We start from the raw sequence: 20,546 nt of genomic DNA on the forward strand, positions 1-20,546 counted from the left end.
CAAAAATTACATTTATGTATGAAAATACCTAAAAATACCAACTTGAAGAATAGTCACACTTTGTATAATAAAATAATCTTTAATTAAAATAATTATAGTAATGTTTTTTAATATACAGGGTTTCAAATTCGACCCTTAACATGGAGATCTCGGAATCTATAACAGATACGATTTTGAGCTTAAAAATAGAAGAAAAAGCTTAACAATATGCCGTTTAAAAAAATAAACATTTCGAATGATTCCGAAGATATTTGAAGAAATACGAAATTTTAAAAAGTCGATTTTATTTTTTTCTGAGCGTATTTTTTATCCGCTATAAAAATAATCTGCACTTTTTCATTACCACTTTATTCGTGCTACATGATAGTTAATTTAGATTTTTAAAATGACCTTTCGTCTTGTGCCAACCATCATCAACTTTGTTTTTTCTTATTGGCGCCATTTTTCGTTTTTGCATTTTTAAAATCTTTGCAAAATTCCCTTTTTAATAATGTATCATATGTAATATTTCTTATATTTAAAACCTGAATTTTTGGAAAAAACTAAATTTGCCGCAGTATGCTTTGCTTAAACTCATAAAACAATTAAATATTGTAACTCTCAATAAATGTTACACATTATGAATACAAGATTGACAAAAATACTAACAATGCAATATCGTTACTCAGTAGTAGTGCACACTCATTACTTTAGGGAAGCACCTTTATTATTTTCGAAACATATTTAAAAAACAAATTAAAAAAAAAAACAAGGGAAATTTGATTAACAATTTCATTGTATATTGGGTTTAACAAGCGTTGGTAAATAAATAAATAATTAAACAATAAATTTAACAACCAAAAACCTTTGTCTTGAAATAAAATTATATGAAGTGCTCAAATTGTCATCCCTTCGTACCAAAAAATAATTGCACTCTTATGAATATTGAACACCGCGCAATTTATTTCTCGTATACTTAATCTGTTAAACTCCCTAATAATAGTTAACCCATCTTCTAATTATTTTGAAATTCCCTCCTCGCCTAAACTTTATTCTTTAGTGTTCTAATTTAGACAATATCGAGGATTATTTTGGCTCAAAATGCGTTTATTATTTCTGTAAGAAATGTCACAGTTTGTAAATGTACATCAATCGGTCCATATCATAGTCTCAAGAAAATTGGGGTAATTAGTAATTTTTTGTACTAGCCAGTTATAAAGAAACATCTTTTCTCTTTCAGAATCTCCAGACTTTCAGCATCTCCAGGATGCACTTTTTGAGCTAAATGAATTTGAAATGGCTTAAATCCACTTTTTTGTTTATTTTCAAGTTTTTTTTAAGTTTCCAAACACGTTTATGAGAGCAATGATATTTTGGCAAACTTGCTGTGTAGATTTCTCTGGGTTCATATTTATCTATAAAGTATTTTTTGATGTAGTGCTAATCCATGCTTCATTAAGTAAGTTTTCTTTAGTTTCTTTATCCATTATATATCCATCTTTACTTTTAGGGTTATTAAAAGAACCAAACATACCAAGATTTTTATCCAAAGTTTTAAATAGAGTATGGTACGGTTGGTGCTCCGGATATATCAACAAATAGATTTCTGACGTTCCAATGACATTTCTATCGCATCCAATTTATTATAAAATTGGAATCATATCTCGCTTTTCTTTATTCTTAAAAACCATACTTGCTTGAATTATTAATAAAATACTTGTAACTTTATACTATAATACTAACAAAATATACAAATATTTAAAACATATGATATTTATGACAGTTCAAATATTATCTTATCAGTTTTCATCACAGCGTAATGATAATTTAGTTTTTTCCAAAAATTTGGGTTTTTACAGATAATAAATATTACTTATTACATATGGTAATGGTATGGTAATGACAAAGGTAATGATTGAGAGGTAATGAATGAGATTTTAAAAATGTAAAAATTCAATATGGCGCCTATAAGAAAAAACAGAGTTGATGATGGTTGGCGAAAGAAAAAACGTGGTATTAAAAATCTAAAAACACCATCATATAGCACGAAAAAAGTGGCAATGCTAAAGTGTAAACTATTTTAAAATGGGATAAGAAATATCCCGAGAAAAAAATAAAATCGATTTTTTCAATTTTCGTATTTTTTCGAATATCTTCCGAACCATTCGGAATTTAAATTTTTTTAAACGGCGTATTGTTAAGCTTCCTTAACTTTGCCTCAATCTAACCATCCGAGATCCCCATGTTGAGGGTCGAATTTGGAACGCCCTGTATAGCCTTAGATTAGATTAAAATAAGGGTGAAGGTACACTGCGACCTATAAGATCTATTGTGTGCCCCTTCCTAATTGCTGCTTGATGTTAACCTCAAGTCAAAGTACTTCGTACACTCCTATTGCTTTGATAAAGGCTAATAATTGTGACGGCTTTAGTGACGGGATGATTCCTCGAAAACTTCATACCTGCCAAGATGTATAGCATATTCTTATTCTATATTTTAGAACCTCTTCTTCTTTGACTGTCATCTCCTATCAGAAGTGGGTTATTCTTATTTTATTTGCTGCCACTCTGAAAAGTTCTATTGAGCTACAGTTAAACCATTCTCGTTCTGCCAATGTTTCTTGTTCCCTTTATCGTTCCTTGCATAACTACTCTATAAGCATCTCACACCACTATCCACTTATTATATGTCTTAGATATTGTAACTTTCTTGCTTTTATGTTGTTAATTACTTCATATTCACTCATTTCTCAAAGTATTTCAATGTTTGTTTTTTTTTGTCCATGATATCGTGAGCATGCTTCTATAACACCACATTTCTAACCACTGCAGTTGTTTATGTGTTCTTGTTTAAGTGTCCAGCTTTCCAGTGCATAATATAGTATTGAAAACACATAGCACCTTAATGTTCTCATTCTTAGTTCTTTTGTTATGTGTCTGAAACAAAGGATTGTTTTCAGTTTTACAAACGCACTTCTTGCTGTCTCTTTTCTAGTTCTTATTTCTATTATTTGCTCATTATTTTCTGTAATCCAGGTGACCAGGTTTTGTATTTTCGAACTCTTTCTATTTGTCCATCTAGTAAATTTATGTTTGATTATTGAGCTTTTTTGTTTTTACCATATTTTTAGTCTTTTTTAAGTTTATTTTTAATCCTTACTGTTCAAAAAATATACTGGTTCTATTTAATAGTCTTTGAAGGTCTTCCGCGAAGCTTGCCATATTCGCTATATCATCCGCATATCTTATATTGTTTATAATTTTTTTATTTATTGTAATTCCTTAGAACAAAAATTATTAATAAATGTTTTTATAAATAGAAAGGTCACATTAATTATTCAAAACTTTATTTAAAAAAAAAATAAAAAAAAAGTTATAGCAGAGCGTGGTTTCGATCCACGGACCTCTGGGTTATGGGCCCAGCACGCTTCCACTGCGCCACTCTGCTCTATGACGGAATATTCTATTGTGAAAGTCAAATAAGTCGCTACACTAATGATTTTATCTGAGAAAAAGGCAAATTAAATAAAATATTCTATTTTTCTAAAATACTAAAAAATTATATTTGTCACAATTATACCCACATTTTCCAATAAAATTACATTTTTGTAAATAAATAGCTAAAAATACTCAATTTGTTCCAAGAAAGACGCGTAAAAAAATACCCCATTTTACCGAAAATTTCCAATTTTTACAAAAAATCATTTTAAATCAAAATAATAATAAAAGTATTAATTTTTTTAATGTGTATATTTTAGAGCAAAAAATAATTATTAAGTATTCATATAAAAAGGAAGCTATATTATATGATAAATAAAAAAAAGTAATAGCAGAGCGTGGTTTCGATCCACGGACCTCTGGGTTATGGGCCCAGCACGCTTCCACTGCGCCACTCTGCTCTGTAGGAGAATATTCTATTATAAGCGCCACATAGAACAGGTCGGTATATTAAAAAGTTCAGTTAAACAAAATGTATATAATAAATAATAATTATATGTACTAGGTGTTAGCATTTGTCCTTGCTATAATAATAGGTAATTGTAATCAGTACTATATCTATAACTCTATAAAAATTATTGTAATTGACCATTTCAAGTTTCAAGGTTTTGTGAAATATTATTGTTTATTGTATATTATCTAATAAAATGTAATGCATAAATTATTTTTTGTTGAAAAAGTTTGCAAAAATAGGTAGTCTTGTAAATTGTAAATTTTGTTTATCTATTTAATATATTACATTATCGTTTATAATATATCATAATATGATACGTATTATTGAATAATATTTTATCATATATATTATACAGACATCAGTTATATCACGAGTAGGTTGTGACGATCACAATAGAATGTTCTGTCATAGAGCAGAGTGGCGCAGTGGAAGCGTGCTGGGCCCATAACCCAGAGGTCCGTGGATCGAAACCACGCTCTGCTATAACTTTTTTTTCATTTTCACAAGTTTTTATATATATGCCTTCCTTAGCTATAAAATATTCATATAAGTTTTTAATTGTTTTTTTTTAAGTATTACTCAGGTAATAAAAACGAAAACTTAAGTACCTAATTATTTTTACAATTTTTTTACTATATTTTAATTTTTTATTTTGGAAGCCTGTATTTACAATGGGTAATAAAAGAGTGTAGACCAATAAACATTTTTAACAGGGTGTCCCGAAGTACCAAAACACCATAAAAATATATTTTATTGTCCATCAATAAATTATTTTAAAATCATAAAATACCCTTTTACTATAGTAGGAGGAAATCGTTTATTCCATATTTTAAATAGAACTTTCTGTATAACATTTTTTTTTGAATATATTAATAATTTTCAGATAAAACACTTATTTATGAATAATTATTGATTTAAAATATGCCACACGAATCCTCCTCATACGTTTTTGTCATTGCTTTCCAAATTATTCAGAATATTATAAGATTCTGTGAAGTGATTTCTGGTACATATAAATTTCAATTACTATTCGTCTAAATAATATCGGAACAATAAAATTCTGATATTTCAACCAATAAGAATGATTTCATATCGTCCTATCACTAGATATATAAACATCCCGATTGTGACATTTTACGACATTAATTATTAAATTGTCAATTGTAAAATGTCAATTGCTTCTTTTGTTAAATGACAACATTGACAAAAATACGTTCAAGAATATAAAACCTAGGAAAAAATATATATGGAGAGTATGGAGACTATTCCTGATACATTTCGTAAAGAATTCTACGTATTAATCCATTAGGAGCAATTTTCTTCCACAACTTATACCCTTTTTATAATTTAAAAATATTCTGAAGTAATACTAAGGTATTCTCCTAGGCAAAAAATGGTTTTGGAAAGATTTATACATTCAGGGCCGTAGCCAGGTTTCTGTTTGTATCAGGGCATTGCTGGTTATCATCAGGGCGAAATTTTTTGGCTCTATTTTTTTTTGCAAGCGAAAAATGATTTTTTTTTGTTTTGCAACCTTCTTCTACTATTAAGGCATATTAAACAAATGTTTTTAATAAGACGACCTTTATTGAAAATTATTTTTTGAGTTTCCATAACTACCGAACACATTATATAAATAACGTAAAACACAATACCAAACACAAACTAACCAATATAATTCTGATAAATTTTTGTAAAATAAATGGGATCTTGTAAAAGAGTTATTAAGTAAACTTACAGTAACATGCACTAACAGTAACAAAAAAATATAAATAACAAAAACATATAATTTAAAATCACTACCCATGTATTTAATCATTAATACTTTATATTGTTTGTTATATAAAATAAAAAGTCGACACGAAAATAATAGAAATCCATAAAAAAAATCTAAATTTATTTTAATTTAATTTACTAAAATAGGGGAATCTTTTTATTAGCAGAATTATGAAATTTTCGCAGAAATAATTCCATGTCTATTTCTCTAGCTCTTCTTCTCTCAAACGCTAGGAAAGGTCTGCCATTCGTTGGTGTTGCATTGAATACCTTTGAGGTCTATTGATTGCTGTCAATGAAGAAAAAGATGACTCGCAAAGTGCCGTGCTGCAACCGAAAGTAGCGACTGATGCAAATAGTTGATAAGTTGCTTTAAAAGCTTCTCTATGTTTATAAAGTTTAGGAAATATATTATCCTTTGGTTCCATGCCGACCAACTCTTTGACCACCGACAATTCTTCCGCAGATGGTAGGGCGATACCTGAAATAATAACAATTATAAGTTTGGTTAAAACAAATTGAGGTAAAATAATTATTTTTACCCAGTGGTTCTAAGGGTTGAAGTTTAACCAAATTGAATTCTTCGATGCTACTAATAACCATTAATATATCGTTATTGTCGGATAATCTTTGGTCCAACTGAAGAAGTGTTAGATCCATAGCCTCGAAATATAAACTTTTATATTGCAAGCTACAATCTTCGGTGTCGTCCTTGTTACTGGGTAGGGCATCCATAACAAGAAAATCTTTCAAGCTACGATTACATCGCTTTTTTCGTTTTTCGTCGGAATTTGTAACATTAGGTTCATCATAGGCTACCAGATTTTGTGCTTCATTGAAAATATCTAGAAAACCTTCCGAGGTTCGCAGCAATTAAATCTTATTTTTGACGCAGGTTATTATTTCCATGGAATCTTTAAGACTTGACGATCTTCCTTGCAATGCAGCATCTGCCGGTTTCAATAATCCCAGAATTTTTTTCATTAATATTAAAGTGAATCTAAAGTCTGTCTTTAACATGACCGACTTTATTCCAATACTTTTAGCGATGTCTTTTTCAGAAAATGATTTACTTTGAATAATTTCGTCTAACGTTCTAATTATTTCTTTATAGTTAGCTAATATTACATTAATAATCGCCAAGTGGCCGGACCATCTTTGTTCTAGAAGTCGTACAATAGTCTTTCTTTATAAATACTTGAAACTTTGCCATGCTGAAAGAATTCGTGCAGCATTATACACTGGTCAAAAAATACATTTATTACATTGACTTCAGAAACAACCTTCACTACAACTAAATGAAGCCGGTGGTTATAACAGTGAATGTAAGGAATACTTCTTTGAATCTCTTTTTGCATAAGAGCAGAAACTCCACCTTTTTTACCACTCATGACGCTGGCTCCGTCATAGCACTGACTCAACAAACGCGAACGTTCAATTTCATATTTATGAAAAATTTTAAATGTCATATCTGTAAACGTTTTAGCATCCATTTTGTCAGTTACGTAAATACCTAGTAAGGATTCATTAACGATCCCATCTTTTACGTAACGAATTCCTACAGACACATTTTCCCTATTATTTTTATCTCTAGTACCATCTTTTAGCAATGTAAACCATGGTTTATCAGAATTTTTTACATCATTTACTTTGCTTTTACGTACTATTTCAGCTAATATTCCTATAATTTCATTTTGTATCTCAGGAGACGTGTACTTTGCGTTTTTGGGGATATGTTTATTAGCCTCTCCAAGCAGTTTATCCTTTTTAAGAGTATAATCAAAAAGACTAGCAAATAAACCTCGCTCCTTTGCTTCTTCCACAACAAGTTCCACAACTCGTATAGTAAGTTCGTTGACTGCTAAAAACTGTATGATCTCAGCGATTGATTTTACATAATATCGATATTTTTCAAGCAACTCGCTATTAATAAGTGTTGAAACTGCAGTGCCTGTTAAGTCCCGAGAAGATCGTTCTTTCCACATAATCATAGCTCTTAAATGAATTTCTGTTTTTTCATGTCGTGGAAATCCATTTTTGGAATACATTGCATTTTTCCAATTCGTAAATCCTACATGAGTGTATGTTAAATCTTTATTGCTAAACGTTTGAAACTGGCGGCAAGCATAACAAAAAGCGGCATCTTTTTCTATAGAATATTCAAGCCATTTAAATGATTTAAACCAAAACGCACGAAAAACACGACCATTATTTTGTTTTGGATATTCTTTTAGGATAATTTGCTTTATAGGCTCACCTGTTTTTGGCAGATCAGTAACTTTCATGTTAAGACCCTGTATTTAAACTTCGTGACTAGAGTTTAAACATTAAACTTAGTAGAGGTTTAAAGAGATTGTGCTAATACCTTAATATTAACACGCCACTACGAAAGGACTGACATAAGGCTAGTAAATAAAATTTCCATCAAATTTTCTCCTAAATATCTTATATTAAATATAAAAACGTTAATTTTCTTTAAACAACTAAAAACCTAAAACTTATTACTAAGTAAACACACTCATTCCAGCAAGCACTCGAATAAAAATAAATTTTAAATTTAAATAAACACCAAGACAAAGTAATTAACTAAATTAAACCCTTTGGCCTTAATACAAATAGCGTAACAAAATTATTATTGTTTAAAATAAAACACACAAGTGAAAATTACAAAGGTACCTTGTTTCTATGTGAAGACACAGAAAAACAAAATCCAATACACTGCTGCTTCCACACTATACGCTTCCACAAAATGTTCAATAGTCTTATCCTTGGTTCAGTAACAGCCTCCTCACTAGTTATTAAAAATGTTCATGGAAAATGTCATAAATTTTGACTTTTCTGTTCACAACTTTATATTCTTACGAAGCGCCCACAAAATATGCTTTAACTAAAAGGCAATTTAATAGCTAGTTTACAACGCTTTTAACTGCAACGCTCAATTTTGCAACATAAATTTGCTTTTTATTTAAATTATTAAATACAGGAAACAGATCTTTCCCATTTAAAGATATGTACGGGAAAGGTTTGCACCATGTCCGTCAAAAGACACAAACTGTTAACTAACTCTTTAAGAAGATCAACTTATGTGAAACAAAATTAACATCGACTTCGATGTTTTGGGTTTTTGATTTTACGTCGCTGGCTGGACGGAGCAGAGATCTTGCCTGGTTTGCATTTATCGTCATACTGGGTGTGGTGCGGGGTAAATTTCGTGTCGCCGCGGCTTGATCGGGGCAAGACAGACCCAGACACCAATTCCAGGTATCGGAGAGTTTTTGTAGACTGTAGTTATTATTTGAGACAAATTTAATTTGTCTGTGTTGAGAAATTGATTTCGCAACATTTTGGGGCCCGGTTGGAGCAAATTGCTCCAAACTACATAAGTATCCCCAACTAATTTAATGAGGACAAAAAGGTTTCAGGTATATCTTGTTGAGGCAAAGGACAGACCTTGGCCACACTTCGAGTAAAAACTCCGTCCTTGTTTTTAAGTTTCACAACTCTTACTTTACCATCATCTCCGGGAATGACTTCTATGACTCTGGAAAGTGACCAATGAAATGGTGGAGAGTTATCTTCCTTCAGAAGAACAAGTGAGTTGAGTTCTATATTTGGAAATTCTTGAAACCATTTTGGTCGATTTTGCAAACGATTTAGGTAGTCTTTAGTCCACTTTTTCCAAAACAATTGTTTTATTTGAGTAATACGTTTCCAAAGCGTTAATCTGTTTTCAGGGATTAAAGAAATGTCTTTTTCAGGATATGACATCAAACTAGTACCAATTAGCAAATGACCAGGAGTCAAAACTTGAAAATCATTTGGGTCATTTGATAAGGGACATAAGGGACGTGAATTAAGAATTGCTTCTATCTGTACAAGTATGGTATAGAAAGCCTCAAAGGTAAAATGACTTTGACCAATAATACGATGGATATGATGCTTGGCACTTTTAACGGCAGCTTCCCATATTCCTCCCCAATGAGGACTTCGTGGAGGAATAAACTTAAATTTTATTTCGCTCTGGGACAAAAATTCCTTAATTTGATTAGAAGTTTCAATTTTATTGAAGAATGAATAAATATCATATAATTGGTTCTTAGCACCTATAAAGTTGGTCCCATTATCACTGAAGATCATAGATGGGTTACCACGACGACTTATGAATCGCTTCAAAGCACATAGGTAGTCTTCAGTGGTCATGCTGGAGACTACTTCCAGGTGAACGGCCTTAGAAGACATGCAAACAAAAATAGCCAAGTAAGCCTTTATTCTAGGAGCCTTACGAAGGTTGGAAGATTTTATGGTAAATGGCCCTGCATAGTCTACACCAACATGACTAAAAGGTCTAGATACTAACACCCTGTCCTTGGGAAGGTTTGCCATGATTTGTTGAGCTGGTTGCGCTTTAAAACGATAACATGTGACACATTTTGAAATTATTCTCTTAAGGTCTCTAAGACCATTAAGTGGCCAATATCTAGATCGGAAATTTGAAAGAACATTTTGAGCACCTGCGTGTCCAAGTCGCTGATGCTCATATTTCAACATCAATGACACAATATAGTTATGAGACGGTAGAAGTAATGGATGTTTGTGGTCAAACGGGATATTAGCATTTTCCAATCTGCCACCAACTCTTAGAAACCCATTTGAATCAATAAAGGGGTTCAGTTTTCTCAAAGTCTTATCCGAAATATTTTTATTTGACTTTAACTCAGAAATTTGCTTTAAAAAATATTTGGATTGTATGACCTGTATTATTTGGTTAAGAGAATCTCTTAATTCTTGGACCTTTAAAGGGCCAGAATTTTTAATGTTTTTATTTCTGCAATTATGTAAGAACCTAAGCATATATGCTACTGTACGTTGCAATTTCAAGAAACTTGAAAAGCGTTTGAAAATGTTAGACCAAAAAACATCCTGATTTAATACTTCAGTACTAAGTAACGAAATTTTTCTTTCTTCTGGCAAGTTATTTAAACTCTGAAATTTTTTAGACTTTGTCAAATCAAGATCTGGAAGCTCTAGAAAGGCTGGTCCATGAAACCACATTTTAGAAGTTAAAAGATCAGTAATAGAAATACCTCGAGAGGGTAGATCTGCTGGATTGTCAGAGGATTTAATATGTTGCCAAGTAAATTCAGAGGTTAATTCCTGTATCTTGGATACGCGATTAGAAATAAATATATTCCAACGGGATGCATGAGACTCAATCCAAGATAAGGCTATCTCGGAATCAGACCATAGATTTACTGAATCTACTTTAAACCTATTAGTATAAATGTTTATGAGTTTTGTGATTAATTGTGAGAGCAGAAGCATAGCGCAAAGCTCTAATCGAGGAAGTGTAACACTTTTTAGAGGAGAGACTCTAGACTTTGATGAGACAAGAAAACTAGAAATGCTACCATCCGAATAGGATGTGCGTATATAAACGCAGGCAGCATAGGCTTTCATGCTTGCATCTGCGAAGCCGTGTAACTGAATTTCCTTTAAGGGTTTATCCAAAAAGAAATATCTTGGAATTTTGAGATGTTGAAGAAGATGTAAATTGTCAACAAAGTTTTTCCACTGGATAATTACATTACTATCCTTTAAGGGTGTATCCCAATCAATTTTTAAAGTCCAGATATGCTGAATAATCAGCTTACCAATAACAATAACTGGTGACAAGAATCCGATAGGATCGTAGCACTGTGCTACTGTTGAAAGGATTTTTCTTTTAGTAAAGGGTTCAGGAAAAGTCTTCTTAGGACTTGAAATTAAAAAATAATCGACTACTGGATTCCATTTTAATCCGAGAACTTTATTTAGGGTTGAATGAAATTTAAATTCCAATTCTGAATAATAAAGTTGGTCAGTACATGCTGACAAAAATTGTGGTGAATTGCTGCACCATTTATGCAATGGAAATCCATGCTTATTTAATAGGGAGTTGAGTTGATCGTACAGAATTTTAAGATCATTAAAATCATCAACACCTCCTAAAATATCATCACAATAAGTTTGGTTTAGAAGAGCATTTGATGCGACTGAATAGTCAGATGAGTTGTTCTGTGCTATTTCAGTTAACACACGAGTGGCTAAAAAAGGAGCATTATTAGTGCCATAAGTAACCGTTAACAATTCAATGCATTTGAGTTGATCCTCAGGTCTTTCTCTCCAAAGAATATTCAATAAAAAGGTTTGCTCAGGATTAACCAATATTTGTCTAAACATCTTTTCAATATCACAAGTCAGAACATACTTAAACGAGCGAAAACGACACAAAATATCGTATAAATCTGGCTGTACTTGAAAACCCTTTAACATTATGTCATTGAGAGAATACCCTGTTGAAGTTTTACAAGAGCCGTCAAACACAACACGCAATTTAGTGGTTGCACTGTCCTCTCTAATCACTGCATGATGTGGAAAAAAGTACTTTTGCTGGGAAAACTCATTACATTGAGTAAGAGGAACAAATCTTGCATGACCTAGGGACACATATTCCTCGATAAATTGTTTATACTGTATATAATATTCTGGACTTTTCTCAAACCTTTTCTCAAGATTTTCAAACCTTTTACGAGCAATTGAAATTGAATCACCTAACTTGAGGTGCTCATCTTCATTTTTAAGAGGTAAGTTTACTTGGAAAGTTCCATTTTCTAAGATTTTTGTAGTATTTACAAATATAGATTCTGCCAAGTCATCATCTGGGGTGCGAAGCTTAACAGGTGGAAGTTCTTCTAACTCCCAAAACTTTGCAACAATGGTTTCAAGGCATTTTTGTTCATCATTTTGAGCAAAAAGGGCAACAGAGTCTTGACCTGATTGAATTACGTTCAGATGTGCAGTAGAAATATTTGAATTGGAATTTGAAGGATATAAACCTCCAATTACCCAACCAAGATGAGTGTTAAGTAGGGTAGGCATTTTGTTTCCCAAACTAATCATACCAGGGGTAAGTAATTGATAATATAGGTCTGAGCCTATAAGAAGATCAATTTCTGAGGGTATGTTAAAGTTGGGATCAGCTAAGAATATATTACTTGGAATATTCCATGCATATGTATTAATTTCTATATGAGGAAGGGAACATGTAATATTGGGAAGCACTACACAACTTAACTTAAAAGATTTTTGATTAAAATTGGAATGTAAAATGACATCCACCATTTTTTGTGAGACGCTATGAGACAGGGCAATACCTGAAACTCGTGTTCTTTTGTTATATGGAATATATTTTAGTTTTTCAATAAGAGAACTTGTTATATAGGAGTTTTGAGATCCATTATCTAAAATACCCTTGACGGTAACTGGGTTGCCATCGGCATCTAACAAGGTTAAAGAGACAGTAGCTAGAAGGACTTGACAGTTTTTGGTAGACAAATTTGAAACTGTGTGGGTCTCTTCGGAATGTTGACTCACTTCATTTTGTGATACATTAGCAACAGTTAGATTATTATTCTGCCTGCAATTATTGTGTGAAGTGAATTCTTGATCAACCATAGAATGGTTTTGATTATTGTTTATTTGGGAATGAATATTGTTCGTATGATTTCTGGCAGATTGATTATTTTGGAAATTTCCATGTATTGATCCTTGGTTAGATCTGGTTGGAAATCGTGAAGTCTGGCTAAAACGATTTTGATTAACTCTGTTTTGTAAATTCGAGCTTGGACTATGGGATTGCTCAAAATCATGAAGAAGGGAATGGTGTCTTTTGCCACAATAAATACAAGTTTTATTAGAAGGGCAATTACTTAAATTGTGCTGAGAAGCCAAGCAATTATAACATAACTGTTTTGATGAAACAGTTTGTCTCTTTCCTGTAAGTGATAAACCTTTAAATTTATTACAGCCTAAAATTACATGTGAAATTTCATTACAGTATACACATTTCTTATTGTTACCTTGATTTGTATTTGTGTGTAGGGAAGTATGGGTTCGAACCCTATTTGGTTTTTGAACTTGAGGTTCATTACTTGACAAATTTTCTAGAGTTACACATTTTCTTTCAACAAATTTAATAAAGTCAGTAACACTAGGCAACTGGTCTTGTCTACGTTCACTTTCATAAGCTTTACGTGTACTTATGTCTACCTTTTTTATCCACAGATAAATTACTAAAACATCAAACAATTCTTCTTTAGTATAGTTTAAGTTATTTAAAGACCCTATACTTCCTTTGCATTTATTAACAAAATCTCTAAGATTAGCTGAGTTAACCTTTGAAACAACTGGAACATCTAAAATTGCACCAATGTGTGCATTAAGGACAGTTATTTTATTTTCATACCTTTCTTTAAGATAAGCTAAAGCTGTAGTAAAATTTTCATTAGTAAAAGATAAATGCTCAACTATTTCAAGTGGCTCACCTCGTAAACAGGATTTTAAATAAGCAAATTTTTGTATATCTGATAATGTGTTATCTTGTATAACAATTGACTCAAACATTTGCATAAAGGAAGGGTATTCTGACATGTTACCCGTAAAATGTTTAATTTTTATTATTTGTAAAATATTCGTAGAAGGAGACATCATTGATTTTCCTACTACTGCTGGCGATGCATTAGAACGCTGTAAAGAAGTATTTAAAGTACCTGACAACTCTTTAATTTTATTATGACACAACACAAATCCTATATCACATTTTTCATCTATTAATACCCTATCTTCATCATCTGGTTCACTATTATCTAAAGTTGAATTCAGCTCGAACTGATATTCAATTTCATCTTGAGCTAAATTATAAGTATCTAACGCATTTTGCAACTGATTTATTTTGGTTTCAAAAAAAGTTATATCAATTTCAATATCTTTTTTCTTATCAAGTGAATTTAAAACCCTTGATATTTTACTTTTGGCCAAAGTACGGTTCTTTTTTAACTGGTTAATATCCATTTTGAACTATGAATAATTTAAAAATAGTACTTAAAAAGGTAAACCTTTAAATAAAAACTCAGTAAAGGTATTGATTTGCTCAACAAAATTTGACTGGACTAAATTAGAATCTAATCTAATCTAGTACTAATTTTACTAGATGTAAAATTAAATATAATGGGTGCTGGAAATATGTTTTATTTAGAAAACTTGATGGAACATCCGGCTCGAAGGACCATATTTAAACTTCGTGACTAGAGTTTAAACATTAAACTTAGTAGAGGTTTAAAGAGATTGTGCTAATACCTTAATATTAACACGCCACTACGAAAGGACTGACATAAGGCTAGTAAATAAAATTTCCATCAAATTTTCTCCTAAATATCTTATATTAAATATAAAAACGTTAATTTTCTTTAAACAACTAAAAACCTAAAACTTATTACTAAGTAAACACACTCATTCCAGCAAGCACTCGAATAAAAATAAATTTTAAATTTAAATAAACACCAAGACAAAGTAATTAACTAAATTAAACCCTTTGGCCTTAATACAAATAGCGTAACAAAATTATTATTGTTTAAAATAAAACACACAAGTGAAAATTACAAAGGTACCTTGTTTCTATGTGAAGACACAGAAAAACAAAATCCAATACACTGCTGCTTCCACACTATACGCTTCCACAAAATGTTCAATAGTCTTATCCTTGGTTCAGTAACAGCCTCCTCACTAGTTATTAAAAATGTTCATGGAAAATGTCATAAATTTTGACTTTTCTGTTCACAACTTTATATTCTTACGAAGCGCCCACAAAATATGCTTTAACTAAAAGGCAATTTAATAGCTAGTTTACAACGCTTTTAACTGCAACGCTCAATTTTGCAACATAAATTTGCTTTTTATTTAAATTATTAAATACAGGAAACAGATCTTTCCCATTTAAAGATATGTACGGGAAAGGTTTGCACCATGTCCGTCAAAAGACACAAACTGTTAACTAACTCTTTAAGAAGATCAACTTATGTGAAACAAAATTAACATCGACTTCGATGTTTTGGGTTTTTGATTTTACGTCGCTGGCTGGACGGAGCAGAGATCTTGCCTGGTTTGCATTTATCGTCATACTGGGTGTGGTGCGGGGTAAATTTCGTGTCGCCGCGGCTTGATCGGGGCAAGACAGACCCAGACACCAATTCCAGGTATCGGAGAGTTTTTGTAGACTGTAGTTATTATTTGAGACAAATTTAATTTGTCTGTGTTGAGAAATTGATTTCGCAACACCCTGTCCCTGTGCTTTTGAAGATTTTGCTAAGCTTTTTCCGTCGGTAGAGCAGCCAGGCTCAGTACCAATCGGGGAAGTATCATCGCCATCAAGAGGTCGTTTTTTAGTGGTCAAAGATTTTCTTATGTCCATTCTAAATACCTTTCGAACTTTAAAAAAACAAGCTTTGATTGGATTGCGGAGCAAAAATATATAATTAGCGATTTCGAACCGAAGTAATATAAAAAACCGAAACGTGCTTTAAAAAATTCGACGACAGAAATCTAACTGCTGTAGAGAATGTTTTTTTTTTATTTTTTAAATTTAATTTTTGTATAAATTTTTTATCAGGGCGGTCGTTTTGCCTGCCAGGGCGGCGCCCTGATCCGCCATATTATAGCTACGGCCCTGTATACATTTATTTACTGAAATATTCCAAATTGAGTATCGTAGATAATTCATGAAACGCTAATGGCAAAGAGCACTTCTCTATGATATGTCATTAAGATTTCCTTTAGGCCTCGTGTTGTTTCCAACCTATATTAGAGATTCCTGAGATGTTTTCTTGGAATATCACCAAGATGTTTTATTATTATTATAATCAAAAAAATTTAAGGTATTTAAAAAAATGCATGTAAATACGCAGGTAATTTAAATGTTTTTTTTTTATTATTTTATTAAGCACCTTGTATATTTTTCTATTTTTAAAGTCTACGATAGATTGCCGACAAATTTTTATAAATGTACAATTTTGTTGAACTTAAACGTATACATATACAGGGTGTCCGGAAAAAAGAGGCCAATCCGCCGACCGAGTTTCGTTATGCCATTTTTTAATTGGGCGCTCGGTATTTAATATATAGGGCGTCAAAATGAAAATATGAAAAAAAAAATTAGAAATCGTTTTTTTTTAATAAGTCGAGTGTTTCATAAGATATTAAATTAAAATTTGGTGTAAGGGTTTTTTTTAAACGAGAAATTGAAATCCGTTTACGGATTTGCTATACCTCGCAAAGGGAGCCACCTGCGGTATATTGCATGTGTTAAAAATGCCAAAACTTTTTTGTACCCCTGTATAATAAAGTTCTAGTAAAAAATTCTAATTATCCAATCTTTTCTTGTAAAAAAAGTATTCTTTGTGAATGTCGGCCTGAGAATCCGTTTATTAGATATCTTAATTTTAAAATCTAGATACATTTTAACAAGTTAACAAAATAAACGTAAATTATTTTTTCTAAATTAATGCTAAATTACTTATTATAATAAAAATCATAGAATAATCACCCTAAATTATTTGTCTACGTGACCTCCATTTGTTTGTATACAGATACGAGCTTTCTAAAGGCTTTGAAAAATATTTGGTTTGACAACCTGAAATACTCTCCAGCTGCAATGATTCTTTCCCTTAAATTATCATTAATACATTTTTTTATACATCCCTAGACTAAAAAATCCAAAGGTATGAGGTCGGACGAACGGGGTGGCCACGGAACAGGAGCATCTCGACCCCTACCAATCCAGTGATTAGAAAATACTTGATGTAAATAGTTCCTAACATTTATAGCAAAATGAGCCGGAGCACAATCGAGTTGAAATCCAAGATTTTGTCTTAAATTTAGAGGCAAATCATCAAGCAAATCGGGAAGTATTTCTTGTAGAAACAACAGAAATTAATCACCAGTCAAATTACCTGGTAAAATGACAGGTCCTAAAAGAAAGTTATCCAGAACACCTGCCCACTTGATGATGTGTCTCAACTATGGCCCTAGGATTCTCTTCAGCCAATATGTGTGCGTTATGGATATTTGTCATGCCGTTTCTCGTGAACGTCGTCAGTAAACAGAATCGCCCTCATAAAATCCACATCTCTATTATTCATTTCACATAACCATGTACAAAAAGCAAGTCTTGCCTCGGGATCGTCGGGTATTCGGGTGAAGATGAAATGGATAAAGTTGTTGAACTCCGTAAAATATATTATTTATTAATATATAATATAAATATATTATATATTATTATTATTTAAAATATGACTGGGTATAGCATCTAGCGGCCAAATTAGCATTGGAGTCACATTTTCCTAGTTAAGAATTGACAGGTATTTACCCTTTACAATATTATTTAAAACTTGCCAAACATCAAAAACATATCCACCATTTCGGAAAAGGGTACATTTCTTGGTCTATGAGTCATTATGGTTTTAAAAGTGGTAAGAAAACACACCAAATACAAATATGTAATTAAAAAACGTAGATTTATTTTAGGAGTAATTTAGAAGCTTGTAAAGAGCGTCAGAAGCGTTTAAATTTGTTACTTTGACAGTACGTAAAAAGTTACTGATAAAAGTTACTTACGGATTCTCAGGCCGACATTTACTAAGAATACTTTTTTTATAAGAAAAGATTGGATAATTAGAATTTTTTACTAGAACTTTATTATACAGGGAAACAAAAAAGTTTTGGTATTTTTAACACATGCAATATACCGCAGGTGGCGCCCTCTGCAAGGTATAGCAAATCCGTGAACGGATTTCAATTTCTCATTCCAAAAAACCCCCTCATACCAAATTTTAATTTAATATCTTATGAAACACTCGACTTATTTAAAAAAAACGATTCTATATTTCTTATTTTGACGCCCTGTACATTGAATACCGAGCGCCCAATTAAAAAATGGCATAACGAAAGACACCCAGTATATTGAGCAAAAGATCCTTAATATTCTTTATATTAATATTTCTAGTGCAGAATAACTAATATTTTTTGATTACTAAAGTAAATGTAGGAATATTCCATTCAGTATAAATTCTTTATTCAATATAAAACCGGGTTTTATATTTTTGATTTTGTTTGAATCAATTGGTTCTGGATTAAATATGTTGCCAAAAGTCAAAGAAAATGTTTACTTTCTAAATGGTTAATTCTTTTAGATATCTCTAGCTGCCACAGTAGTTAGTAGTATCCTCTCTAGCTCCAGAATTTAAGATTGGGGTTAAAAAACACTTCCAATACTTTGGAAAACAACACATTGAGGTATAATGGAGATATATTTGAAATATTTTGCTAAGCTATTCCTGGAATACGTTGATGTCACCTATTTCTTAAGAAATCCTAGAAATGTTCATATATCCTATTTATGTACGAGTTCCTGTCTCAAAATAAATCAGCTTTATAGGATCTAATTAGTCATGCCTTGCATGATACATTAACTTTAAATTGGGATATTTCTCCGAAAATCTCCAATATTAGGATTATTTTTATTAACAATAAGAAAATTTTGTCATTGTTGACTATTGTTTTCTAAAAATAATGTCTATCTAATTTCGCAATGCGTAATTGCATTGCCAATTGCTTACCAAACCATTAATATTAATAGGCACTTGCAACTATTATATGATGAACCTTGATCTTTGTTTAATTGCAGTAGCTGGAAATAATTATAAGATTTAACAGTTGCCCCTTTACTTTGCATCAGATCTAATTTTACTTCCATTATAAGCGCAATTTGACTAATAACTTAATTAAAATAAAAAGTGCTGTAAAAAATATTTGATTGTCATTTATAGTTTTCCTTAAATAACTGATATGTACCGATTAACAGTGACATGCTTTCCATCTTTAGTAATTTTCACAAATTCTTTCTCCTGAGCAGTGATGATAGGGTTTATGGTTTTTTTCAATTCTTCATTACGTTTATCTCTTAAATTTAACAGACCGTTGTTTAATGCTTATAAGAGCATATTCTTCATATAAAAAGAATCACGATCAAGAAAAATGAACTTTCGCCAACAAGCAGAACAATCTTTCGAGAAGACGAATTTGATGGATCTGGTGAAGTATTATGAGGAGCCAATGCAAGGTTGTTGAGAACCTAATAGAAGAGAAAACTATCTTATTCAAATTAAGAGGTGAGCAGCTCAGCATACTCTCTATAAAACATTGAAGCAGCAAGTATCGGAATGCTTTATTAACCTGAACTCTAGTGGCTCATCTACCCAGGCAGCAAGGTGTAGTTGAACCAATGTTGAATATTCGAAACTTTCCGACATTGACTTATAATATGTTGCCATAACAGTTGAATGAACGTTGACGAGACGGCACAATGTCATAATTGAGATAATGTTGTTTCTGTTTATTGAATCAACGTCGTATTTTACGTTGATCTCAACCTTCAATTTATTGTTAAGTAGATGTGTTATTGATTTTAGATAATCTAAGGTAACTGACCCAAATAGGGCCACGTTAAGACGTAAATTTTTTTTCATTAACATTATTTACTAAACCCAACAATCATCACAAATGCTTAAAGTATTGTGCCGCTATTACTTAAATATTAACAACTTATTTTTTTATTTTTTATAAAGTGGTGGTTATTGCGTAAAAAGAAGAGGCTTGGCCTTATTTGGATCACTATGTCTATAACAAGGCCACCATTTAAAATAATTTAAATAATATAGAATTTATTTAGAAAAATATTTGTTATTAAGGGATGATGTATCAAAAAAAAACTTCAACTTTAAAATAACTTTAACATTCTAAAAAAAAAAAATAATTTTAATACCTGATGGTGACTCTAAATGGTCTAAGACGAACAACGAGGACAAACGAACTGCAGCTTTTCTTCTTTGGTTAGACCGACACACGCTTCGTGCACATAGACGGAGCATAAACAGCATTTGCGCATGTCCAGTACCTCATCTCTGTCGCAA

At 31.5% G+C, this 20,546-nt stretch overlaps 1 protein-coding gene, 1 long non-coding RNA gene and 3 other non-coding genes across 6 annotated transcripts in view; 2 read left to right on the forward strand and 3 right to left on the reverse strand.

Annotated features, from left to right (window-relative positions):
• Positions 1–20,546, forward strand: part of LOC126734868 (venom serine protease-like) — a 152,800-nt gene that overhangs the window by 105,416 nt on the left and 26,838 nt on the right. The window lies entirely within an intron of this gene.
• On the reverse strand, positions 3,355–3,426 carry Trnam-cau (transfer RNA methionine (anticodon CAU)). Its single transcript has one exon. It is a non-coding gene; the product is annotated as a tRNA-Met (tRNA).
• On the reverse strand, positions 3,806–3,877 carry Trnam-cau (transfer RNA methionine (anticodon CAU)). The gene has a single exon. It is a non-coding gene; the product is annotated as a tRNA-Met (tRNA).
• On the forward strand, positions 4,342–4,413 carry Trnam-cau (transfer RNA methionine (anticodon CAU)). Its single transcript has one exon. It is a non-coding gene; the product is annotated as a tRNA-Met (tRNA).
• LOC126734870 (uncharacterized) lies at positions 5,715–20,461 on the reverse strand. The gene is made up of 2 exons (XR_007660195.1): positions 20,399–20,461; positions 5,715–6,187 (listed from the first exon to the last, which is right to left on the reverse strand). It is a non-coding gene; the product is annotated as an uncharacterized LOC126734870 (long non-coding RNA).

The sequence above is a fragment of the Anthonomus grandis genome, chromosome 4 (assembly GCF_022605725.1).
Source record: "Anthonomus grandis grandis chromosome 4, icAntGran1.3, whole genome shotgun sequence".
NCBI classification, from domain to species: Eukaryota; Metazoa; Arthropoda; class Insecta; order Coleoptera; family Curculionidae; genus Anthonomus; species Anthonomus grandis.